Here is a 26,842-nt window from a genome sequence, read left to right as displayed (position 1 = left end):
TCTGTCATTTTACCTCACTCAAGAGTCAATAGTTTCAAAGGAAAGTGAGCCCCTATTACTGTTAAATGGTTATATACTTGTCCTTATTCTTGTACTCTGTCTTTCCCTTTTGAATTTAACAACTGCCTAAAGATTATATGGCCATTGTATGTCCTCTGGCTTCACTTGAAACCTTCTCCAATACTTTATCTGATCTACTCCTCTCATCCTATGTCTAAGTCCCCATCCTAAATGGTAAAGATGCTATATTGAAGAGTTTATTCACTGCAAACATATTTTGTGGTGCTTCTGGATTTTAATTTAATTCACATGGCTTAAAGGTGATAGATTAATGACTACCACAAGTGGTCAATTTGTGAGTTGTGCTTGATCCTATTCTGTTGCTGATTGCATCAACTGGGCTATAGGATTGTGATTTATTTAATGAGTTGTCTTCTCTGATATTAAGAAAATGAGAATGTCTATGAGTCATTAGAGACTCAAAAGCTAAAGCTCAACTATATCAGGAATATTTAAGTAATAACCCAAAAATTAAACCAAGGACAACCCAACAACAAAAAAATGAGAAAACACTTAAGCAAGACACTAAGACAGACTTTCAGTTCATCAGTGGCAAACAGTGGAGCAAAGGAGGATGAAAAGTCTGATAGTGAACCAGCAGGACACCCTGAACTCATAGCACAGGAAGTAACAAAACAGATCAATCAGTTTCTACAAAAATTCAAAAGAGAAACAATTTCCCAGATAACCATAGAGATGGTGAGCAAAATGAAAGTCATGATTCAAGGCTCTAGAACAGAAACTGACAAAAAATAGAGGAACTCAGGATCATGATAGAAGAAATGAAGGCCCAGCATAAGAAAGAAATGGAAACAATGAATGCCCAACACAGAAAAGAAATGGAATCCAAAAAACAGATTCAGATATCCAGGAGTTTTAATACTCTATTGAACGTGTTCACAGCAGAATAAAACAATGCAAAGATACAATCTCAGATATACAAGATAGGATTGCAGTCAGTGATCCTGAAGAGAGAAGTCTCATAAAATGAGTCAGGAATCATAAGAAACCAATCCAACAACTCCTAGATGATGCAAAGAAGAATAACATAAGACTGATAGGAATCCATGAAGTAGCAGGAGAAAATAGAAATTTCTTAAAAAAGCTATTCATGGAATTAATGACACAAAACTTTCAAACAGAGGGGAAGAATTTAACATACAGATAAGTGAGGCATACAGGAATCCAACTAGCCATGATCAAAAACCAAAAATCTACAGGCAGACACATAATAATCAAGATCCCAGAAACCCCACAGAACAAAATACTATAAGGAGTAAGAGGAAAAAAAAAAACAAAAACAAATCGCATGCAAAGGAGAGCCCATCAGAATCACAGCATACTTTTCAACACAAACCCTCAGATCAAGGAGAGCCTAGAGTTAGGTATTTCAACTCCTAAATGAAAACAACCTCCAACCTAGACTGATGTATCCTGCAAAACACTTTCAAAATGGATGGGGAAATAAAATACTTCCATGACAAATAACACTTGAGAAACTTCATGAGTTCCAAACCAGCACTGCAAGGAATTCTAAACAATATCCTAGAAAAAGACAACAAAGATCACAACGCCATGAGGTGCAACAGAGCAAATCAAATAGTCAAGGAAAGAAACTAAAAGGAAAGGGAAAAATGTAAAAAGAGTCAACAAAAGGACAATAATATGACAATAAGAAGTCAATACATATCAGTTATAACCATCAATGTCAATGGCCTCAATTCACCAATCAAGAGAAATAGACTGGCAGAATGGATTAAGAAGCAAATTCCAACAATATGTTGTATACAGGAAACACACCTAGTGCAAAAAGAAGCCCACAGACTAAAAGTGAAAGGATGGAAAACAACTCTCTGTATGACAGGAGCCTAGAAAAAGTCAGGGGTAGCAATCTTATTTGCAGAAAAAGTAAATTTCAAACCAAAACTGATTAAGAGAGATAAAGAAGGCCATTACATCCTTGTAAAGGAAACAATTCAAGAAGAATAGATGACAATCATAAACATATATACACCAAATATAAATGCCCCCAACTATATAAAACAAATATTAAGTAACATAAAAAATCAAATAAGCACTAATAGAATTTTAGTGAGGGATCTATATACCCCAATATCACAAATAGAACATCTAGGAAAAAATCAAGAACAAAATACTAGAACTAAACCAAGATTTAGAATGCATGGACTTAATAGATGTCTACAGAGTGTTCCACCACACAAAATCAGAATATACATTCTTTTCAGCTGCACATGGCTCATTTTCCAAGAGAGACCACATACTAGCCCACAGAAAATGTTTGAAGGAATTGAAGTTATCCCCTGTATATTACCAGATCATAGTGCAATCAAACTGGAAATCAATATCATAAAAAACCCGTAGGAACCTCAAAAGCGTATGGAAATTGAACAATACTCTCCTGAACAATCAATGGATCACAGAGGAAATTAAAGAAGAAATTATTCAGTTTTTACAAATTAATGATAATGCAAATAAAACATAGAGGAATCTACGGGACACAATGAAAGCAGTTCTATGTGAAAAAGTCATAGCATTGAATGCCCACACTAAGAAAACAGAGGGAGCTCAAATAAAGAACTTAATGATGAACCTTAGACTCCTAGAAAAAAAAGACAAGAAAAAACCAAAGCTCGTACAAGAGAGGAAATTATAAAGATTAGAGCAGAAATCAATACAATGGAAACTAACAAAATGATGCAAAAATAAATGAATCTGAGTTGGTTTTTTGAAAGAATAAATAAAATTGATAAACCCTTAGCTAACCTTATCAAGAAAAGGAAAGAAAAGGCTCATATCCATGCAACTAGGAATGAAAAAGGTGAAGTCACAACAGACCCAACAGAAATCCAGAGGATAGTCAATACATATTTTGAGAATGTGTAATCTAATAAAATGGAAAGCACAGAATGGACAGATTTCTAGATACTTATGAATTACCAATGTTGAACAAAGAAGATAAAAACATTTTAAACAATGCAATTAAAATCAGTGAAATTAAAAATATAATTAAATGTTGAACAACAAAGAAAAGCCCAGGTCCTCACAGATTCACTGCTGACTTTTACAAGACATATAGAGAAGAACTACAGCCACTACTCTTTCAACTTTTAAATGAAATTGAAAGGGAAGCAATACTTTCCAAATTCACTTCTGGAAGCAAATATCACTTTGATTCCCAAATCAGGGAAGGACCCAAATATAAAAGCGAACTACAGACCAATCTCCTTAATGAATATAGATGCGAAAATCCTTAATAAGATACTAGCAAACAGAATACAGAGGATCATCAGGATGATCATACATCCTGTCCAAGTTGGATTTATACCAATGATGAAAGGATGGTTCAACATACATAAGTCAAGAAATGTAATACACTATATTAACAAAGTGAAGGATAAAAACCACAAGATGTCAAAAAAACACTTGACAAAATATAACACCCATTCATGATAAAAACCCTGCAAAAAATTGGAACAGATGGTCTATAACTCAACTTAATAAAGGCTATCTATGAAAAACCAACAGCCAACATCATATTAAATGGCCAAAAACTGAAAACCTTCACGTTATAATCATGAAGAAGACAAGGATGCCCACTATCACCACTCCTCTTCGCTATAGTTCTGGAAACATTAGAAATAGCAATTAGACAAGAGAAAGAAATTAAAGCAATAAAGATAGGAAAGGAAGACGTTAAACTGTCATTATTTGCTGATGATATGATACTCTACATGGAAGAACCAAAAAACTCCACCAAAAATCTTCTAGACTTAATTGACACTTTTAGCAGAGTAGCAGGATACAAGGTCAACACCCAAAAATCAATAGCCTTCTTATGCAAAAATAACAGACTCACTGAGAGAGAAATGAGGGAAACACTTCCTTCCACAATAGCATCCAAAAAAATGAAGTATTTAGGAATCAACCTAACAAAAGAAGCAAATGATCTCTACATTGAAAACTACAGCACTCTGAAAAAACAGATTGAAGAGGATATAAGAAAATGGAAAGAATCCCCTGCTCCTGGGGAAGAAGAATCAACATAGTGAAAATGGAAATAATACCAAGGTGCTATACAGATTTCATGCAATGTGAATTGAAATTCCAATACTATATTTCACAGAACTAGAAAGAAGAATCCAAAAATTCATTTGGAACCATAAGAGACCTAGAATAGCAAAAGCCATTCTAGGAAACAGAGACATGGCAGCGGGTATAACAATTCCCAATTTGAAACTATACTATAAAGCCACTGTGATAAAAACACCATGGTACTGGCAAAGAAATAGAACGGAGGATCAGTCCAACAGACTGGAAGATACAAAAGCAACTCCAGATGTACTCAGCTACCTCATCGTTGACAAAGGAGCTGACCATCCTCACTAAAGGAAAGATAGCCTCTTTATAAATGGTGTTGGAAAAACTGGATCTCAACTGCGAAAGATTAAAACTAGAACCTTATCTCTCACCATGCACTAAATTAAAATCCAAGTGGAGTAAAGATCTAAATATTAAAACAAGCATTAAACTTTCTGGAAGATAAGTTAGGCAGAACTCTTGAAGACAATGGTATAGGAAAAGACTTTATGAACAAATTCTCAGTATCATGGGAACTAGCAGAAAGAATCAACAACTGGGATCTCTTCTTATTAAAGAGCTTCTGTACTGCAAAATAAACCATGAACAGAACTAAGAGATGACCTATAATGGGGGAAAAAATTTTACCTCCTCAGACAAAGGACTATTATCTAGAATATATAAAGAACTCAAAACAATCAGCCCCCCCCACATATAAAGACCCAATCCAAAAATGGGCATCTGAAATGAACAGACATTTCTCAGACAAAGAAGTAAAAGCAGCAAGTAAATATATGAAAAAATGTTCCACATCACTGGTCATTGGAGAGATGCAGATGAAAAGAGCACTGAGATTCCACCTCACTCCACAAAGAATGGCTGCTATCAAGAAATCACACAATAACAAAGGTTGTCAGGGTTGTGGGGAGAAAGGAACCCATTCCATTGTTTGTGGGACTGCAGACTGGTGCAACCACTATGGAAATCAATATGGAGATATTTCAGAGAGCTGGGACTAGAGGTTCCATTTGACCAAGCCATAGCTCTGCTGGGTATCTTTCCAAAAGAATTAAAAGAATCATATCACAGTGACATATGCACACCTTTGTTTATAGCAGCACAGTTTGTAAAAGCTAAAACATGGAAACAGCCTATTTGCCCATCAGTTTTTAAACTGGATAAAGAAGATGTGGTTTTTCTATATAATGGAATATTACTCAGCCACGAAGAATGAGAAATTAGATTCATTCATAGGAAAATGGATACATATTGAGGATATACTCCTCAACAAAATACATAAGTCACATATATGTATATACTGAAAAGTTTCTCTGGTGTGAAAAACTATAATAGTACACAAGATCAAGATGGGATAATTAACATTGTGAAATAGGAAAAAAAGGGCTAAAGGTGTATGGAAAGTGGGAAGGGTACGGGAAAGGGAATAAGGGGAAAGAAAAAAAATGAGGAAATGAGAAAATGGAAATAAAGTGTTTGTAAATGGGGAGGGGAGGAGGGGGTGAAGGGATGGCAGGGACAAGGGGAAAAATGAGAACCAAGGTCTGTCATGTAAAGGTACAAGATCCCAATGATGAATGTAACTATACTGTATACCTAAAATGTACCAATAAACTAAAAAATAAAATAAAATAAAATAAAACCACATGTTCATAGCTGGGGATTTAGCTCAGTGGCACCATGCTTACCTTGCAAGCACAAGGTTCTGAATTGGATCTGCAGTACTGAAAAAAAATTAAAAAGAAAAACGAAAAAGAACCCACATTTTTATGACCTCAATTTACCCATAGTCTTTTTATGACTAAACATCTAGTTTTTCACATCTGTTCACTTTGTTCTTTCTTCTCAATTCTCACTGCAAATCTGGCTAAAAGCAGTAGCAGTATCCATGCCAAATCATGTGTTAGACTTCCTTGAAATTTCCTCTACCAGATTATTACACTACCTTTAAGCTTAGCTTCCATCATAGTATCAAGACAAGGACAAAATATAGAATTGTTCTTTGCCAGAGTGTAACATGAACAGAGTCTAGTACAACTTCCAATGGAGTCCTTCTTCCCAACTGAACTCTCATGATCCTGACCCTTATTCCCCACTGTCCTATCAACATTCTGGTCTTCTGAGCTACAACCTGGATCACCAGTCAGGCTCTTCTTATAACATTCTGAGGTTTAACTAGCCTCGGTCTCCATACATTTTCAAAGTCTTTCCACAAAACAGTTACAAATGTTTCTGAACCATATAGCCACTTAAGGTCTGTAATAACCCCACTTCTCTGGCATCAATTTTCTTTACTGGTCAGTTTGCCCAGCTTAAAGGAGAAGTTTATTTTAGGTCATTGTTTTAGATGTTTCAGGCAGTCCATGGCTGTCTGGTTTCAATGAGAAACATTATGGTTGGAGGGCATGATGGAGGAAAGCTGCTCAATTGACAGCATAGAAAAGCAGGGAACAATGGAGGAAGCTAGAGAGGAAGAGGCCAAAGACCAAATGTAGTCTCCAACATCATGCCCCCAAGACCCACCTGTAGCAGACAAATGTGCCCAGTTTTAGTAGGCTATAGTGACTCAAGCTTCTTGCCCTTCTGTAATTCAGCTGTGTCACATTGGAAGTAGTCCAATCAGCTAAGTTCACTTCCAGCCAAGGTCATTTGCCTCCAACTAAATTCTTCCCTCTGAATTAACTGTTCACTTCAGCAAAGATATGCCTGTGCCCTCACTCTACAGTCCTGCCTTCTTGATGTTTGTTATCAGTAGGTATCCCAAGGCCTGCCAAGCTCCCTCCTTCCCATGCTTATAACAAATAAAACACCTGATGTCCTTGATGTCTTTGTTGATGCTGCCCAGAGCAGCTTATGTCCTTGATGTCTTTGTTGATGCTGCCCAGAGCAGCTTAGATCAGCCCAAGATGCAATTTCTCTCAGCTTTCTATCTCTGTATTTTCATTTACCTTTTTCCAATCTCCTCGACATCATACTAGGTCACAGGAGAGTGCAGGGTTCTCTGATAATGTCCCCTTCCCTATCCCTATACTCATCTAGATAACCAGAGTTACAAGCATGAGTGTGTTTACCTCTTAACCTACATGTATAAGGCAATCAAGATTAAGCATCGCACTATCTCAGTGGAACTATGCACCAGTCCCATCTCAGTACCTAGCTAGTTGGTGAAAACTCAAGCTCAAGCCCCATGCTTTACCAGGTCAATCTCTGTATATACAAGCTTCACACTGGCTCCTAAGTATATGGTCTCCACATCTGCCCTCATGGAATCAGGCTCCAGGAACAATTTCACGAACCAAATGAAACAGGTCTATTCCAGTAGATGCAGGTTCCAGTCCAACACTCAGATTCAGGAATCAGGTTTAGCAAATTTCTGACCAGGCACCAGATCAGCCTGTCTGAAGAGATCAGCACTAATCATGCTAGTGAAATGTATCAGACAATCTGCATAGAATCTTTTGGTTAAATTCTGAATTACTTTTTAACTCTAAAAGCAACACATTCACAGCACTTGGTTTCACAGATGTAGAATCCAATGCAGGACCTGGCCTATGGCCAGAAAGTGTTTAATTGGGCCCATTTTGGAAATGGGTTGCCACAGAAAAACTACACAATAACTCACTTCAAGATTTACAGTATTACCCTCCTGCAGTGACTGTCTGAGAGACAACCACAAGAGACAACTGTGGAAGGAGTTTCCACAGAAAAGCACAACTGTACTTCAGGGTTTATAGTACTAACCTCCTGCAGTGACTGAGAGACAGCCACAAGAGATAGCTGTGAAGAGAGCACAGGCTAGACATAGACCCCATGAGGAGTTTAAACTCAGGCTGGACAGAATAAAGCTTCTGCCTTCCATAGTGAGAAACTAGGCCCAGTGAATGCCTTCAGAGGAAGCTGGATTTGAAAGTGCTGAGACTAATTCCAACAAACTGTTTAAACCCCTTCTCCAAAGCCTATATCCATCAGAGACCAGGGCCTAATTATTTTTTCCATCTACCACTTAGGATGATTAGTTGCCACAGTCTGGGGTGTATGGATAGAGAGTCCCCTGGAGAGAGGAGGACACTTCACAAATGCGCAGGTCATAAAGCTAGACAGAGAACAAATGGACTCAATAGATATCTATAGTGCTCCACCCAACAAATGAATACACATTCTTCTCAGCAGCACATGTAACTGTCTCCAAAATAGACACACCCACAGAGCATACTTCAGTAAATCCAAAAGAATATAAATTATACCATACATATTATTAGATCATAACTCATGAAACTAGGAATCAAGCAAAAGAAACCACAGAAATTATGCAAATGCATGAAAATTAAACAATACACTCTTGAATTATCAATGGGACACAGAAGAAGTTAAGGAAGAAATAAGGCATTTCATACATTTAAATGATAACACCAGTGTTTCATACCAGAACTTGTGGGACACAATAAAAGCAATTCTAGGAGGAAAGTTTATAGCTCTGAACACTCACATCAGAAAAACAGAGGTAGCCCAAATAAATAACTTAATCGTGCATCTAAGGGTCCTAGAAAAACAAAAACAATCCAAATCCAAAGTTAGTACAAGGATAGAAATTATAAAGATCAGAGCAGTAATCAATGAAACAGTGACTAAAGAAACAATACAAAGAAAAAATATACAAGGTAAACAATCTTATCCAATCTTAACAAGAAGTAAAGAACAACTAAAATCAATACAATTAAAAAAGAAAATGGTGAAATAAAAACAGACACTGCAAAAATTTATAAGATTATTAGCAACTACTTTGCAAACCAGTACACCAATACTTTAGAGAAGTCAGAGGAAGTGCATACATTCTTAGATACATATGAATTATCAAAACTGAATGAAGAAGCTATGAAAATCCAGAATAATTCAATAACAGGCAATGAAATTTAAGCAATAATGAAAAACCTACCAACTAGGAAACCTCCAGGTCCTCACATATTCACTGACAGATTTCACAAGAACTTCAGGGAAAATCTAATGCTAATACTCCTCAAAATCTTTAATGAAATCAAGAGGAAGGAGTACTCTCAAAGTCATTCCTGGAAGCAAGAATTACCCTGATTCTAAAACCACCCAAGAATCCAATCAAAAGGGAACCACAGGCTAACCATTTAAATGATCCTAAATGCAAAAAATTCTAAAGAAGATACTGGCAAACAAAATGCAACAAATCATCAAAATTACCATACATCATAAGAAACTCGGCTTCATCCCATGGATGCAAGGATGATTCAACATATACAAATTAATAAATATAATACATCACATGAACAGAAGAACAAAAATTACATTAACATGGCAATAGATGCAGAAACCTCCTGACAAAATCCAACATACATTTATGATAAAAGTCTTGAAGCAAACAGGTATATAAGGACCATATTTCAATCTAATAAAAGCCATTTTAAGTGGGAAAAAGTAAAAAGATTTGCCTCTAAAACCAGGAAAATGATAAGGATGGGCACTGTCAGCATCTGTTATGGTTTGTGGCTAGATGTCCCCACAAGGCCTCATGCGGTCATAGGTGTGTTTCTTAAGAGGTGGCAGAATCTAGAGTGTATGATGCTAGGACTAAGAATGTATTATTACTAAATCAATCCACTGATTGGTTTGGCACTGCCATAATCCCAGTAGTCTAGATAAAGTACAAATGAGGCAGAAAGAAATTGCTAAGGTCCCCTTGCTTGCTTTGCTACCTTGTGCCCACCATGAACTCTTTTTCTTCTGCAATGCTTGCCTGCCATGCCACCCTGCTTTGCAGCCAGCTGCCTATGGACTGAAACTTCTACAAACTTGGAGCCAAATAAATCTTTCTTTCCTTAACTTGGGGCATCAGGTATTTTGTCTCAGTAACAGGAAGAGTAACTAAGACATTGTCCATGTACAACATAGTACTAGAAAATTTAGCCAAAACATCAAGCAGGACAAAGGAATAAAAGCAATATGTATAGGAAAGAAAGAAGTCAAATTATTATTATTTTCAGATGACATAATCCTCTGCATAGAAAAAAACAACAATTTCCACCAAAAGACTCCTCAAGTTAATAATCAAATTCAGTAACATAGCAAAATATACAAACTCAACATACAAAAATCAATAGCATACCTGTAAACCAATAATGAACTCACTGAGAAAACAACTAAGAAAATAATATCATTCCCAATAGCTTCAAGGAAAATTAAATGATTAGGAATTATCCTAATCAAAGAAATAAAGGACCTCTATAAAGAAAACTACAGTACTCTGTAAAAGAAGATTGAGGGGGTCATCAAAAAATGTAAATATATCCCATTCCTGCCTAGGCAGAATCAATATAATCAAAATGGCCATATTTACAAACTTGATAAACAGATATAATGCAATCACAATCAAAATGCCAACAGCATTCCTCATAGAACTACAAAAAATAATTCTAAAATTAACAAGGAATTAGAAGAAACTCAGAATAGCAAAAGCAATCCTAGGTAACAAGAACAAAAGAGGAGGTACCCCAATCTCAAATATGAAGTTACATCACAAAGCCACAGTGACAAAATCAACATGGAACAGGCACAGCACAGACATGTGCATCAATGGAACAGAATAAAGGATACAGAAAGAACCCCAGATACATTCAATTCTTTGATCTTTGACAAGGGGGCCAAAAATATACAGTGGATGAAAGATACCTTCTTTAGAAAATGATGCTGGGAAAATTGACTATCCACATGCAGAAAATTGAATCCACATATATATATTACCATGTACTAAATTAAAATAAAAATAGACTAAAGATCTAAACATTAAAACTTAAACAACTGAAAGATAAAATGTTTTCTCTGGAACATTTGGGTACAGGTAAAGACTTTCTGAACAGAACCCCAATGGCTTAAGCAATAGTTCTGTACTAAGAATCAACAAATGGGTTCATATCGAGTTCAAAACATCTACACAGCAAAGGAAACAACAGAGTAAACCAGACAGGCTATAAAATGGGAAAGAAATTGTCTGCTGTTTCACAGACATAAGACTAACATCTAGAAAAATGCTGGTGAGGCTTTGGGGAGGAAAAGGAACACTTCTACATTGTTGGTAGGCTTGTAAACTAGTACAACTACTATACACAACAATATGGAGATTACTCAAAAAATTAAAACTAGAAATTCCATTTGACACATCTATTCCCCTTCTGGGTGTTTTCCTGAAACAGTAAAAGATAATATATTACACAATGCAAGCATATTTCTATTTATTTATTGCAGCACAATACATAATAGTTAAATCTTAGACGACAGCTATATGTCCACTGACAGGTGATTAAGTAAAGAAAATTTTCTATTTATTCAGAATGGAGTACTGCCCTGCCACAAAGAAGAATAATTGGGAGGCTTATTCAGAAAAACAGATGTACCTTGAGACCACAATGTTAAGTGAAATAAATTAGATAAATGAGCTTAAACTATTGCATGGTTTCTCTTATGTGACAAGCCCAAAATACCAAAAAAAAGTAAAAGATATATAATAGGGAGAAGGGACATAGATCGTTTTTTTTCAAGTAAGAAGGGTATCAACACATGAAGATGGGGGAGGTAGGGGAGGGATAGGAAAAGAAAGAATCAAAGTGTATTAAGAAATGTGTCACGATGCAGAGATGAATAAAAAATGAAAACAACAAAAATTAATGCAGAACGAGTTTCCCTTTTTTGAAATGTTTGGATTGGAACTAGAACTGCTTTGAATTTTGGAAGTTTTCGAATTTTGGAATGCAGTATTTGCAAACATATATTGAGATATTTTTGGAATAGAACTCAAGTCTAAATGTGAAATTTATTTAGGTTTCATGTATACCTCATACACAGAGTCTGGATATAATTTTATACACTATTTTTAGTGCACCTGAATTTTGACTGCAACCCATTGCATGAAGTCAGGTGTGGAATTTTCCACTTGTGGCATTAAGCTGGCACTCAAAAAGCTTCAGATTTGGGGGCATTTCAGAGTTCTAGAATTTCAGATTAAAGATGCTCAACCTGTACAAGAACAAAAACAGACCATAAGATACTTGGAATACGAATTGATGTCAACAAACTGGAAACCTTAAGAGAATAAATTAAATTTCCAGCCACATGAAACCTAACAAGGATGAAACACCAAGAATTAGGAAATCTGAACTGGTGGCTTCACTGCTAAATTCTACCAAATACTTAAAGAAGAATAACAATCCCCAAAATCTTCTAAAAATTGCAAAAAAGAGGAATTACTTCCAAATTCATTTTGCAAGGTTAGCACTACTCTGAAATAAAAGACAGACTTTAGAGACACTGGCTGCATCAACAGAAAATTATACCCTAATATTCCTTATGTAAATAGATGCAAACATCTTAAACAAAATAGTAGCAAACAGTACTCAGCAAGACATTAAAAAGATCATTCATAATGTTCAAATGAGAATGGCTGTGTAAGGTTAGTTTAGCACATAAAATCTATAAAAGTGATATACCATAGTAACAGATAAAGGAACATTTCACTAGATGAAAATAATTATTTGCCACAACTCAATATCCTCTTATGATTAAAAAAAACTGTCTTGAAATTAGGTACTGTAGGGAAAATGAGAAGGGTAGGGGAAAGCTAATAAGGGAAAAGAAAAAATATGAGGAAATGAAAAAATGGAAATGAAGTGTTTGTAAAGGGGAAAGGAGGAGGGGTGAAGGGAGGGCAGGGATAAGGGGAAAAAATGAGAACCAAGATCTGTCATGTAAAGGTGCAAGAACCCAATGATGAATGTAACTGTACGGTATACCTAAAATGTACCAATAAACTCAATTTAAAAAAGAAATTAGGTACTGGAGTGCATCTCAAAACAATAAAGGACATATATGGCAATTCCATAGCTAACATTATGCTCAACAGTAAAATGCTGAAAGCCTATCTCTTATCTTATCTTTAGCTTATCTTAGCAAAAGCAACACATATATTCTCTCTACTTGTATTTAACAAAGAACCGGAAGTCCCAGTCTAGGCAATTAGGCAAAAGCAAGAAATAAAAAGTATCCAAATTGGAAAGTAAGATGTTAAATTGTCCTTGTTTGCAGAATTCATAGCCTTAAACATATTTTAAAAACTAAATCCTCCACTAAAAAAGAAGTGTTAGAATTAATAAATTCAGTCAATTTGCAACAAGCTAAAGCAACATATAAAACCCAGTAGTCTTTATACTACCAATGAATATCTGAAAAATAAATCTAGAAAACAATCCCATTTGCATTATCTACAAATATAAACTTTGGGATAAGTTTAACCAAGAGAGTAAAAGAACTTAAATTCAAAACTAAAAAGCATTGATGACAGAATGTGAAGAAGTCACAAGTAAATGGAATGATACATTACGTATGGAAGTGAACAATTACTATTGTTAAAATGTACATACTACCCAATGCATTCTACCTTATTTAAAGGAAATTCTATGGCTGTTTTTCATAGAAATGAAAAAGTAACCTCAAAATTCATACAGAATCACAAAAGGCCTCAAATATCCAAAACAATTTTGAATAAATATAACAAAACTTGAAATTTCACATTACCTAACTTAAAAATATACTAAAGAGAATAATAACCAAAACAAGCATGGTACACACCCATACAAAAACAGACACACCAAGAGCAATGAAACAGAATTATGAGTCCAGAAGTAAATATGCACATTTGAAACCAATTGATTATCAACAAAATAGCAGGAATATACAACAAAGAAAGAGCAGACTATTCAATAAGTGTAGGGAAAATGGATCCTTTGTGCAAGATCACATCCTTATCATACAACAGATACAAAAATTAAAGACAAATGTAGGACTGCAAAGTAAAATTACTAGAAAATAGCATGGGGTGGTGCTCCATAACATTAATGTGATCAAATGGTTTCTCGGAAATAATACCAAGGTACAAGGAGCCATAGCAAAATTAGACAACTGGGAGTCACTGAACTAAAAATCTTCTGCATTAGCCAAGGAAACAATTAAAAGCAGAGGCTCTACTGCTTCACAAGTGTAAGGTACAGAGTGCGATCTCTGGTACCAAAAAAAAAAGGATAAAGAATTTCAACAGTCATTTCTCAAATGAAGACTAACCGGTGTATGAAAAGTTGCTCTACATCACCAATTATCAGGTAACTGCAAATTAAAGCCACAATATGATAGAATTTCCCAATTTTATAATTGCCATTATCAAAAGAATGAGAAACAGCAAGTGTTGTTCAGGATGTGAACAAAAGGGAATCCTATATACATTGTTAATAGGAATGTAAATTACTGAAGTCAGTATCAAAAATAGTAAGCAGATTCCTAAAAAATTAAAAATATAACTATCATATAACCCAACAATCTGACTATTGGTTATATACCCAGAAAAATTAAAATTAGTACGTCAAAGGAATATCTGCACTTCTGTGCTCACTGCAATATTATTCACAATAGCCAAAATATGGATCAATATGTGTCCATCATTTGAAACAACATGGATAAATCCAAAGGACATTATGTTCCCTGAAATATGCCAGGCTTACAAAGGTAAGTGCCATATGATCTAACTTAATAGGTGGGATCTGAAAAGATTAACTCATAGAATCAGTGACAATGGTGGTTCCTAAGAGCTAGTGGGTAGAAAAGCAAGGGTTTGTGAGATGTGCTCAGAGGACACAAAATTTCATTTAGATAAAACAAGTTGAAGAGAATTTGTACCTTTACATGATATATCTTGGTTCTTATTTTTTCTCCATTCTCCTGCCCTCCCTTCCCGGTTTACAAAGAATTTGTTTCCTTTTTTCCTAGTCTCATATTTTTCCCTTTTCCCTATCTATTGCATAACAAAGTGATAATAGTTAATAGCAATTGTTTTTATTATTGAAAATGACTAAGAATAGATGTTTTGTTCTCACCATAAAAATGATAAAAAGATAACTGATCAAGTGTATGAAGGAAGCCCAGAGGACAGCCACCAGATAATGCAGACATGATGAAGCAGGGGAGGCAAACATATCCATATATAGAGAATCAACCTGAAAGGGAAATCTATTATATAAAATCCAGTACCCAGGTAGTTGAGAAACAGAAGCAGGGCTACCACTGCTCCACAGCACCCCTTACATCCCTTATCCTGCAAACACACTGAGGGACGAAACTAGTGTTGCAGACTAGATTCCTAGAATAGGCTTCTTACATAGTCTCTCTCCCCACCAGGAAACAGATAGGGCCCCAAGGAGCCACACAATGGAACTGGTAGAATGGCGGGGAAGGAATGCCAGCAGTACTAAAACCAACAATTCCTATGCCCTATCTTCCTCCCAAACACCAGGAGTTCTGTGTTCTTCTGGCATCTTGCAAACTGTTCACCATTCTGTTGGCAAGCAAAAAGCCCTTTGCTCCAGCAAATAGTAGCTAAACACTATGAGACATAGACCACATATACCTTACAGATGGGGAGCCACAGACTACATCCAACCCTGAGCAGATGCTGTCCAATTGTTTTCTCAAACACTGGGGTGATCAATGATGGTGTGAAATCCTGCCCACTGTCCACTGTCGGGAATTGAAAAGAAAACTACCCAGCCCCCAGTGGAGGGATGCTGAGGACCTAGAGCCCTAGGCACCACAGAACTTATGGGTGGGGAGTGAAGGACTGCAGCCCATGAGACTCAGGGAAGGGGAAGTTGGACCACTTCTGGATTGTAATACCTCTTACACCCCAGTGTTGGTGTTCACACCACCTTGGGAGAATACCAAGCTACTTGAGGGAGAGAGCTGCACTTTAACAGTAACCTGGCTGATGGAATAAGCTCACAATCATTCTCATCTCCCCACTGGGAAGAGGATCACTGTGAGTGAGATACCGGCAAGAAAGGACTTTGGAGAAACTAAAACCCAGAAAATGCTGTATGAGACAATACTGGTGGACATTTAGGAATCTGAAGGCTAATGTGCTACTTCAATTAAGGATCTGAATCTGGGCATCGACAGGAATGCAGCTGGGAATACGCAAGAGTAAGCAAGCAGCAAATTGGAAGTGATGGAACCCTGTGGAAAGGAGAGGCTAGACCAACTCAGTTATAAGTAGTCACACATTCTTTCCCATACACCAAGAGTGCGGTATCTATGGAACATATTGCATATTTTCCACACCCACAAGCGGGTGACCACAGAAGAGACCCTAACCTTTGCAGCGTGGGACTGCTGAAGGCAGGTAGCCCAGTGCAGTACAATTAGAAGCAATGGCTCTGAGGGAGTCACTCCCTTCTCTCCATTTAATTCTGAACAGTACCCTGCAGTTATTCCTGCTTCCGTTGTTCTAAGATGGGTAGAAAATAAAATGACAAAATGCCAAATTTCTCGTGTTCTAGGTGAGAGCACATGTGTGTCAGAATTCCTAGCCTGACCTTCTGATCTCTTTTACTCTATTCCCAATATAGGGTTATGGGATAATAGAAGAAAAAGGATACAATAGTATCTCATTAAGCTTTATTAATGAAATTAATAGGAAACTTTACTAAAGACAGCTCTCTGCCTTTACAGGTAGACTCTAAAGTTAGAGCAATTAGAAAGACAAAGGAAAGAGAGAGAGAACCTTGACTAATAGAAATGCCAGATAACACAGTTACCAAAGAAATCTATCAGAAAGAGCTAATAAAGCAAGGAGAAAAATCATAAACTTAAAAGACTGTGGAAACCAGCCCCCCTGACTCACCTGATAAAATACAAAGGAAACAAGGGACAACTACCTAAGGACTCATTTAATATATAAAAGACACACACACACAGACACACACACACACATACACACACACACACACCTGCATATATACCCATGTACGATGTTCCTGCTTTAACATCACAATATTATTGGAAGGTCCCCTTTACTGAAAATCATTAACTCAAGTTACTTTTCTACGAGGCTCACCCTCCCCTCTTACACTTATCTATCACAAAAGGATAAGAAATCAAACAGCCAAAAGGAATAGTTAGTATAAGCAGGCCCCCTAGACAGCCCAAGAGAGCAAATCAGATAATGACAACTTTCAGGTGCACACATGGGGGATGGAAAGACACTAGTTCTAAATAAAACAAAGCTGAAGTCAAAAATCTGTAAGTAGTTCACTTTCAACTACTCCCTACTTGTCCAGAGTAGCTGTCATCTCTCTCTCTCCTCTCTTTCCCCGCCTTTGAATAAACTATCTTGTTTTATTTTAATCTCTGCTTCTTTAGCTTTGTTTTTGTTTTTTGTTTTTGTTTTGTTTTTGTTTCCCTGATGCTGGGTTTAAGATCGCAAGCAGCTGGGTCTTCTAGCAGAACAGTGGCTTGCCATCCACCTCTAGACATGACACCACCTCATTAAGAGTTCATAAATATGCACTACATGTCTTAAACATAATTAAACCCTGAGTGACTTCTTGAATAGGCATGTGTGTTGAGAGCCCCTAAGAATATTCAGCACCCTTTTAGTGTAAACAAGGTTCATATTGTATAATTGATAATGTGAAATAAGAAGAAAAGGGTTTTAAAAAGTGGAAAGTGGGAAGGGTAGAGGAAAGCAAAGAAGGGAAAAGAAAAAATGTGAGAAAAGGATAAAATGGAAACAAAGTCTTTGTAAATAGGGAAGGGTGAAGGGAAGGCAGGGGTATCGGGAAAAAATAAGAACCAAGATACATCAGGTAAAGGTACAAGATCCCAATAATAAATGTAACTATACTGTATACCTAAAAAGTAACAATACACTTAAAAAAAAAAAAAGAAAACCCTGTCAGTCATTACTGTCAATCACACCTAGAGATTTAGGAAGAGGCACTGAAGAAGAGGTGCCTGGCCTTTAAATTTTGAAAGCCTGATTTATCCATGTTGTTTGTCTGTTGCTGTTGTTTTATTTTTGTGTGCTTTGTCCTATGTGCAGTACTTTTTTGACACCCTGGCATTTTTTTTGTCTGATCCTTATCTTTTGTTGGCAGTGACTTACCCTGGGCACAAATTTCCATGGTATCCAATGAATGTTAGCTGCTTGCTAGTTACTACTGGGTGTACACTTGGCAATTCTATCCTTATCATACACAAGACCCAGAACTATTATTGGACTGTCCCATGGCAACACTAAGACACTAAATTTATAAGCTAGAGAGTGAGCTCTCAGCAAAAAAAGATTGTGGGTAAAGGGGCAGAAAGTGGTTCCAGGAGAGATGGCATCCAGCAATGCACTAAACAAAAGTCTTGTGGAAGAAAAATATAGAGGTGACCTTAGGATTTGTACTGTAGTGAAAGGAGCTGGAGTGAGAAGTCCCTGGTGGAAGTCAAAGGAGAATCTGGTGCCAGGTCCATTACACTGCATCCTCTCCAGTCCTGACAGACACAAAGCACTACAGTTAGCCATGACCAGAACACTTCTTGCAGCTAGAGGCTAGCTCTGAGAAACAGCTGGGTTTGAAAGCATAACAAGCTCACAAGCCGGTGATTAAGCAAACAGTGGGAGAGAGGAGACATCAGCTCAGAGACTTGCAATTGAACTCAGACTTCAATTTGAACAAAACATTGAGAAAACTTCAGTTTTGTGCTCTTTCAACTATAAGATGGTTTGCTTGTCTTTTTTACTGGATTTAGTTGTTGGTTCTTTTGTTATTTTTTATTGTCAATTTTTTTCTTTTCTTCATCTTACTTTTTTCTTTTACTCCCCCTTATCATTTCTTGTTTTTCTCTCTTACCTCCTATTTTCCCTTTCCTCCTTTATATTTTCATTGGTTATAAAAAAAAAGTATGTATATACTGTATATGTGCAAAAACAATGAATTAACCAATGTCATAACTTAAATAGCACCTTTATAGTACATATCATGGTAACCCTTACAAAAATTGTATATAGAAGGGCTGGGGATTTAGCTCAGAGGTTCGGTGGCCTGCCTTGCAAGCGCAAGGACCCAAGTTCAATCCCTGGTACCAAAAACAAACAAACAAAAAAACTGTATATAGAGTAACCAAACATAAACTAAGTGCCAGCATATTAACAGGTTTTGGAAATCTGTTTACTTCAGTCTCTAACTTCCCTCTCTCTGTATCCCCACTCCATTTCTCAAGTATCTTCTCAAACTGCAACACAAGCCCTATATTCCACTTATAAAAATAATTCCAAGTGTCTGATTTCATTTGTTTTCACCTATTGATATTTGTCTCCTTTCCTTCTCTTCTTACTGACTTACTCCTTTTCTTCTCCTTTTTCTTTTTCCTTCCTTCCTCCCTCCATATCCCAATCTAACTGTTGATATCATAGTTAATTCTAAAAGGAACATTGAGAAATGGTGAAATTATTAAAACAAGTTTTAATGTACAGGATTGCTGTATGGTTATGTGTGTTGACACTGTTATAACCTGCAGGAATTCTTTCTTTACAACACAGTGACTAGACTGAAGAGGTAGATAATATCACGAAGAAAGCCAAGATCACATCACTATAAAGCAGACACTAGTTAAAGACATATCCACACTAAACATAGAGACTTTCCATTTTAGTTGTTACTCAGCTTTTAGGACACAAAAAAATAGAAGCATAAGAAAACAGCAAGAAGAAGCTTCCCCTAACTCCCAACTGTCACAAAACAGACCTATGGGGAATTAATGGAAAGAAAATCAAACATCAAACTGCTGAATTGTATGCAATGATCAAGCAAGAAACAAAAAAACTTGAGGAGTTCAAAGATAATGTAACAAAATAGTTGAATAAAGACATTGATAGGTGAGCTTAAGGAAGATTCAAATGAAAAATTAAAGAACTAACCAAACAATTCAAAACATGAATGACAAGTTTAGAAGAGGATTAGGGTCCATGAAAAGAAACTAAAACAGAAATCCAAAAGATAAAGAAATCTATGGAAAGTATGCACATCAGAAGGAGAGTGAGGAGAGAGTATAAAACCAGGAGACAGATTTGATGCATGTGACTATTTACTCAGAGATATCACAAAAACAAGACATCAGGAAAACTAATCCAACAACTGCAAGATGATGTAACAGTAATTGGAATTAAAAGTGAAAAGCACACATGGAATAAAAAAGATCAATTTAGAGAAATTGTACCAGAAATTTTTCTAAGTATAAGGACAAAATTCAACATATAGACAAGCAAGACATACAGAAGCCTCAAAAGCTCCAACTTGAGAACTTATCCATGACAAATTTTGCTTCAAATCCCCAAAATCAAACACAAAGAATGAATACAAAAAGCTGTAAGAAAAAAGCAGCATCTAATCTAAAAATTAAAAATCAAAGGATAGAAAAGAATATTCCATGCAATGGGAATTTGAAAACAAGCAAGAGTAGCTATTTTTTTCAGACGAAATAGATTTCAAGCCAAAATTGATTAGAAAAGGCAAAGAAAATTACTACATATTAGTGAAATGAACAATTCAGCAAAAAGAGGTAACAGTTGTAAACAATTGTAAAGATACACACAAAGTACAAGCACATCCAACATCATAAAACAAAAAAAATTGGATATAAACCATGAAATAAGTAGCAAAACAATCATATAAGAGACCTCCAAACCTGTATTATTTACTTTTCTTGCTGCTGAGACGAAATATCCAACATGCACAAGTTAAAGGAGGAACAGTTTATTTTCATGTTGGCTCAGTTTGTAGAAATTCCAGTCCATAGCTGGCTCCAAGACAGGGTGCATGGTAGAGGGCACTACAGAGGATAAAGAGTCCACGACAAAGCAATCAGGCAGCAGTGCAGCAGTTATAAGCATTTTGGGTACTGTCACTCAGAGTAGGGCTTCTGTCTTCTGTAAATCCATTCAGCCACACCCAGAACTATACCAGTCCCAATCAGTGGACCAATTCAATATCACACACCCTTAATTCCAGGATCACACACCCTGAATCCGGCCAGCCCCACCAAGAAATCAAAAAGTCCCACCTCTGAGCACATGAGGCTTTGTGAGGGATATTTAACTAAAAACTATAAAAACTCCCTTTCACAAATACATCAACTAGGCAAAAAAAAAAAAAAAAAAAAAAAAAAAAAAATCAAAAAAAAAAAAGGAGCAAATGCTTAATAGGTATCTACAGATTGCTCAATCTACAACAGAATACACATTCTTCTCAGCAGCACATGGAACTTTCTCCAAAACCAATCACATACTATCCCATAAGGCTTGCTTGAATCAATATAAAATAACTGAAATTATCCCATGCATATTATCAGATCATAGTGTACTGAAACTGAAAATGGCAAAAGAAACAAATTTTCCAAACACTTGATAATAAAAATAACACACATTTGAATAATCAATGAGTCACAAAAGTAATCAAGGAAGAAATTAAACAGTTCCTAGAATCAAATGATAATGCCAATACAACATACCAGAAATTATGTAACACAATAAATGTAGCCCTAAGAGTGAAAGTTTATTGCTGTGAATGCCCACAGAAGGCAAACAATGGGAGCTCACATAAATAATCTATTGCTGCACTTCAAGGACCCAGAAAAACAAGAAAAATCCAAATCTAAAACTACTACAAAAAATGAAATTATAAAGATCAGAAGAGAAATCAATAAAATTGAGGCTAAAATCAATAAAAAGAATTAATTTGAAAAGCTGACTCTTCAAAAGAGTAAAGTAATTAGAAAAATCCTTAGTGAAACTTAACAAAAGAAAGAAAAGACCCACTTCAAAGAGATTAGAAATGAAAAAATTTGAATCACACCAGACACTGCTGCAATCTAAATATTAGCAACTACTTTGAAAACTTGTATTCCAATGTATTGGAGAGTACAAAAATGGACAAACTCCTAGACATATATGAATTACCAAAATGGAATCAAGAGATGTAAAAATCTTAACAGTCTAATAAGAGGCAATGAAATTGAAGCAGTTAATAAAATTTTAAAAACCCTACCAACTGAGAAAAGCCCAGGTTCTGGTGGATTCAGAGCTGAAATTTAAAAGAACTTCAGGAAAGCCATAACATCAATACTCCTTAAATTCTTTAATGAAATGTTAAAGGAATAAGTTCTTACAAATCCATTGCTGGAAGCTAGCATTACTTTGATTCCAAAACAAGAGAATGACTCAACGAAAAAACAAAACCACAGGCCAACCTCTTTCATGAGCATAAGTGACAAAATATTCAACAAAATATTGGCAAACAGAGTGTAACAAGTTAATAAAATTTCACAGATCATGACAAGGCAGGCTTTACCCTAGGAATGCAAAGACTGTTCAACATATGCCAATCAACAAATTTAATACATCACATAAATAGTACAAGGATAAAAATCACAAAAGTATGTCAAAAGATACAGAAAAAGACACTAAAAAAATCCAACATCCATTCATGATTTAAAAAAAAACTAAAGAAAATAGGCAGAAAAGGACCATATTTCAATCTGATAAAAGTTATTTATAACAAACCTACCGCCAACATCACATGAGGAGTCAATGAAGAAAAGTAAAAAATTTTCCTTCTAAAATTAGGAACAAGAGAAGGATGTCCACTATCACTATCCCTGTTCAATACAGTACTTAAAATACTAGTCAGAGAAATCAGGCAAGACAAACAAATAAAAGGGATATAAATAGGAGAGGAAGAAATCAAGCTAGCTATTTGTATATGACAAGATTCTTTACAACAGAAGACCCCAAAAAAATGTCAGCAAAAGGTTCCTAGAACTAATAATTTTAGCAGTGTAGCAGATACATCTACTCACAAAAATCAACAGCATTCCTGTATATCAATGATGAACCCACTAAGAAAGAAATTAGGAAACCAATGTCATTCACAGTAGCATCAAGAAAAATTAAACACATTAATAATCAACCTATTCAAGGAAACAAAGGGCCTCTATAACAAAAAATAGAGTACACTGAAAAAGGAGATCAAAGAGAGCATCAGAAAATGAAAAGTTATCCCATTTTCCTGCATGGGCAGAACAAATATTTTCACAATAGCAATAGTACAGAAACTGACATATAGATTAACGCAATCCAAATAAAAATACCAACAGCAGGGCCTGTGATTTAGCTCAGTGGTTCTGCTGCCTGCCTTGCAAGCACAAGGATCTGAGTTCAATCCCTGGTACCAAAATTAATAATAATAATAAATACCAACAGCATACTTCAAAAAACTAGAAAACAATTACAAAATTTTATGCAACCAGAAGAGACCCAGAAGAACAACAACAAGAGTAAAGGAGAACACATGTTAATCCCACATATGTAGTTTATAATATCAAGCTAAAAAATGATAAAACAGCATGTTACTGGCACAAAAACAGACATGTAGACCAATAAAATACAGCAGAGCATGTGAAAATAACTACAGGCACATATAGTCATTTGGTCTTTGACAAAGGAACAAAAAATATACTGGGAGAAAGGTTTTTGAACAAATTATGCAGGGACAACTGGCTATACACATAAAGAAGACTGAATCTAGAACAATTATTTATCACCACATACAAAAATTAAATTACAATGAATCAAAGACCTAGATATTAAAACAGAAACAATCTGCTAGAAGATTAAACAGGTGAAACTTTTGAAGATATAGGCATACATAAATATTTTTTAAACAAAACTCCAACTGCACAAGAAATAACATCAAGATTCAAAAATGGAATGATATCAAATTTAAAAGCTTTTGCACAGCAAAGGAAACAACCAACAGAGTAAAGACAAACTACAGAGTGGGAAAAAATGTTACCAGCTTCTTCTCACACAGAGAACTAGTATCTAAAATATAGAAAGAACACCAAAATTTAGATTTGCCAAAATGAAAGATACAATCAAAAAATGAGGAACTAAAATGAATAGACACTTCTCAGAAGTACAGATGGCCAAGAAATGCACGAAAAAGTTTCAACATCTCTGGCCATACACAAATCCAAATTAAAGTAAAGCTGAGATTTAATTACTCCACAAAGAATGTCTATTATCAATATATCAAATAATAATAAATGCTGGAGAAGTCTTGCAGAAAAAGGAACTCTCTACATTGCAGGTGAGAATGTACAACTACTATGGAAGTCAGTATGGAAATACATTGAAAAACAAAACATAGCTGTTTTTCTTCTGGATATCTTTCCAAAAGAGTGAAAGAGATCATATCACAGTGATATACACATACCAATGTTTATAGCAGCACAACTCATGATAGCTAAATCTTGCAAAAGAACTATACACCTAGCTGTTGTTTAGAACACTGGAGAACACTGAAAAGAGCATATGAATGACAAATTACCTTCAAAATTATCCAATCTTATGGCCCATAGAAGCTCTACGTCATTTTTCCAGTAAGATAACTTTTCTTTCAGATTCTTTTTTCTATCATATTTTATTGTAGCACAAAATACACAGCATTTCCCCAAAATATAACCTGAGGCAATGAATAGTTTGTTGCAAACTATATTTAAAATTCATCCTTTATTACATGACTATGGTCAATAAATACTAAGTGAAAACTGTAAATCTTAATTTAATATTGCTTTAAAGTTTCTGATACTTGAAGTTATTTTATATATGTTCTTATATTAGAAATTAATCCCAAAATATTTAAATGTGAAAATCTTTCTTTAATTAAAAATCCTGCTTCTAAACATGGCAGAAAATTCTAGTTCAAACAAGCTGCTATATTTGAAAATAGATAAGTGGTCTTATTTCATTTTGAAATATTTCTCTGATATGATAAAATTAAGTTATGTTTAGTTGTATTTCTGTGCAGCTTAACTTGCATGAAACACAAACTAAGTGCATTCAATTCTATATTAAGTATGTTTTCTGAACAGAAGCAAAATAATGAAAGGAAGGAATTTGGACCACAAGGAAGTAAAAAATAAAACAGTAAGCAAAAATATGGGTAAATATGTTTCTCCTCTCCTTTTTCTAAAATCATGTCTGACAATTTAAGCAAAAAATATAACATTGATGTCATCCAAATTCATGTAAACATGTAAGAAAAATATGTGAGAGGATTTCATAACATAAAATTTGATAAAGTTTATATACTTTATTTCACTAGAATTGATAAAACAATGAAATATGTAGACTAGCATTTTACATATTTATCCATGCACCATATAGCAGAACAACCACAAAATTGGAAAACAAAAAGATACACTAAAGAAAAGCTAGAAATACCTCAAAGTAGAAGTATAAAGAATGTTCAAGTACTCCACAGGAAGGCAAGAAAGGGTATACTAAAAAAGAGAAATAGAGAACACACACACAAAAAAGCAGCAAAATGACAAAATTAAAAGCACTATTAGTAAATACATTAAGTGTAAAGAGCATGACCACATTAACTAAAAGAGAGATTGGTTGAGTGACTTAGGAAATCACCCCCTATATGATGTTTCAAAGATTATCACTGCAAATATTATAAGTTGGAAATAAAGATAGAAATAGATATAAAAACATTAACCACAGAAAGTATGAGTATCTATGTTGATGGTAGATCAAGTAAATGTCAAAGAAAAGAAATATCACAGACAAAGGAGAAATTATATAATTATAGAAGGGACAACTGACCAAGAAACAACTCTAAATATAAATGCACCAGAAGCCTAGAGTTTAAAAATATATAAAGCAATAAATGGTAGAGCTAAAAGGAGAAACAGACAAACCCGTTATTATTGTTAGAAACTTCCACACTTCTCAACAAGTGTGATGCATCTTAGTTACTTTTCTTGTTGCTGAGACAAAATACCTAACACCCAAAGTTAAATGAGGAAAGGTTTATTTGGCTTACAAATTGTAGAGGTTTCAGTTCATAGTTGGCTGGCTCGATGGCAGCATGGCAGGGCAGGGGGGGTATCAGGGAGAAGAAACAGTTCATGGCAAGCAGAAGGTAGCAGAAGCAGCAAGCATCAAGTGACAGACCTTTCTTTCTCCTATATTTTATAAAGGCTACCCAACCTTAGGGCAGGTAGCACTCACACCCAGGGTAGGCAGTCTTAATCCTAGCATTACACCATGAATCAGTCACAGCATCACATCCTGGATCCCATCAGCACACACCCTACTTCCAGCCACTTCCAAGAAGCCCCACCTATGACTGAATGAGCCTCTAGAGGAACATAAAGATACAAGATGAAACAGCAAATAAAGATATAGGGAATGTGAAAATGCAATCAACAAACATAATTAACCCTTATATATTTAGAATGCTGCACCTCCAAACAAAGATATATACATTATTTTGATGTTGCAACAAAATATGTGCCAAGATAGACCGCATCCTACACCATAAACAAACCTCAAAGTAGTTAAAAGAATAAAAATCAAACTAAGGATGTTTTCCAACCATAATATAATCAATCTACAAATCAACATAATGATAATATCGAAATCTACAAATCTTTGAAAATTAAACAAATTATTATTAAACAATTCATTCCTCATAATTAACAGGTCAAAGAAAACCAAAAAGTATACTGAAATGTGGATGTGATAGGACATACCTGTAATCAGAGCTATTTGTGGGGGTGCAGAGGTGGGAGGACAGCAAAGACCTTGTCTCAAAATAAAAGTTAAAAAAGCATTAGAGATATACCTAAGTGGTACAGTGCTTCTCTAGCAAGTGGTAATGCCCTAGGTTCAATCCCAAGTACTACCGTGTGTGTGTGTGTGTGTGTG

General features: G+C 35.4%; 1 protein-coding gene across 5 annotated transcripts in view; it reads right to left on the bottom strand.

Annotated features, from left to right (window-relative positions):
* Nucleotides 1–26,842, bottom strand: part of Zc3h12b (zinc finger CCCH-type containing 12B) — a 402,674-nt gene that overhangs the window by 317,955 nt on the left and 57,877 nt on the right. The gene's annotated exons all lie outside the window — the stretch shown is intronic.

The sequence above is a fragment of the Fukomys damarensis genome, unplaced genomic scaffold (genome assembly GCF_012274545.1).
Source record: "Fukomys damarensis isolate Sample0158 unplaced genomic scaffold, DMR_v1.0_HiC HiC_scaffold_39, whole genome shotgun sequence".
Classification (NCBI taxonomy): Eukaryota; Metazoa; Chordata; class Mammalia; order Rodentia; family Bathyergidae; genus Fukomys; species Fukomys damarensis.
This window is presented reverse-complemented; position numbering and strand designations above follow the sequence as displayed.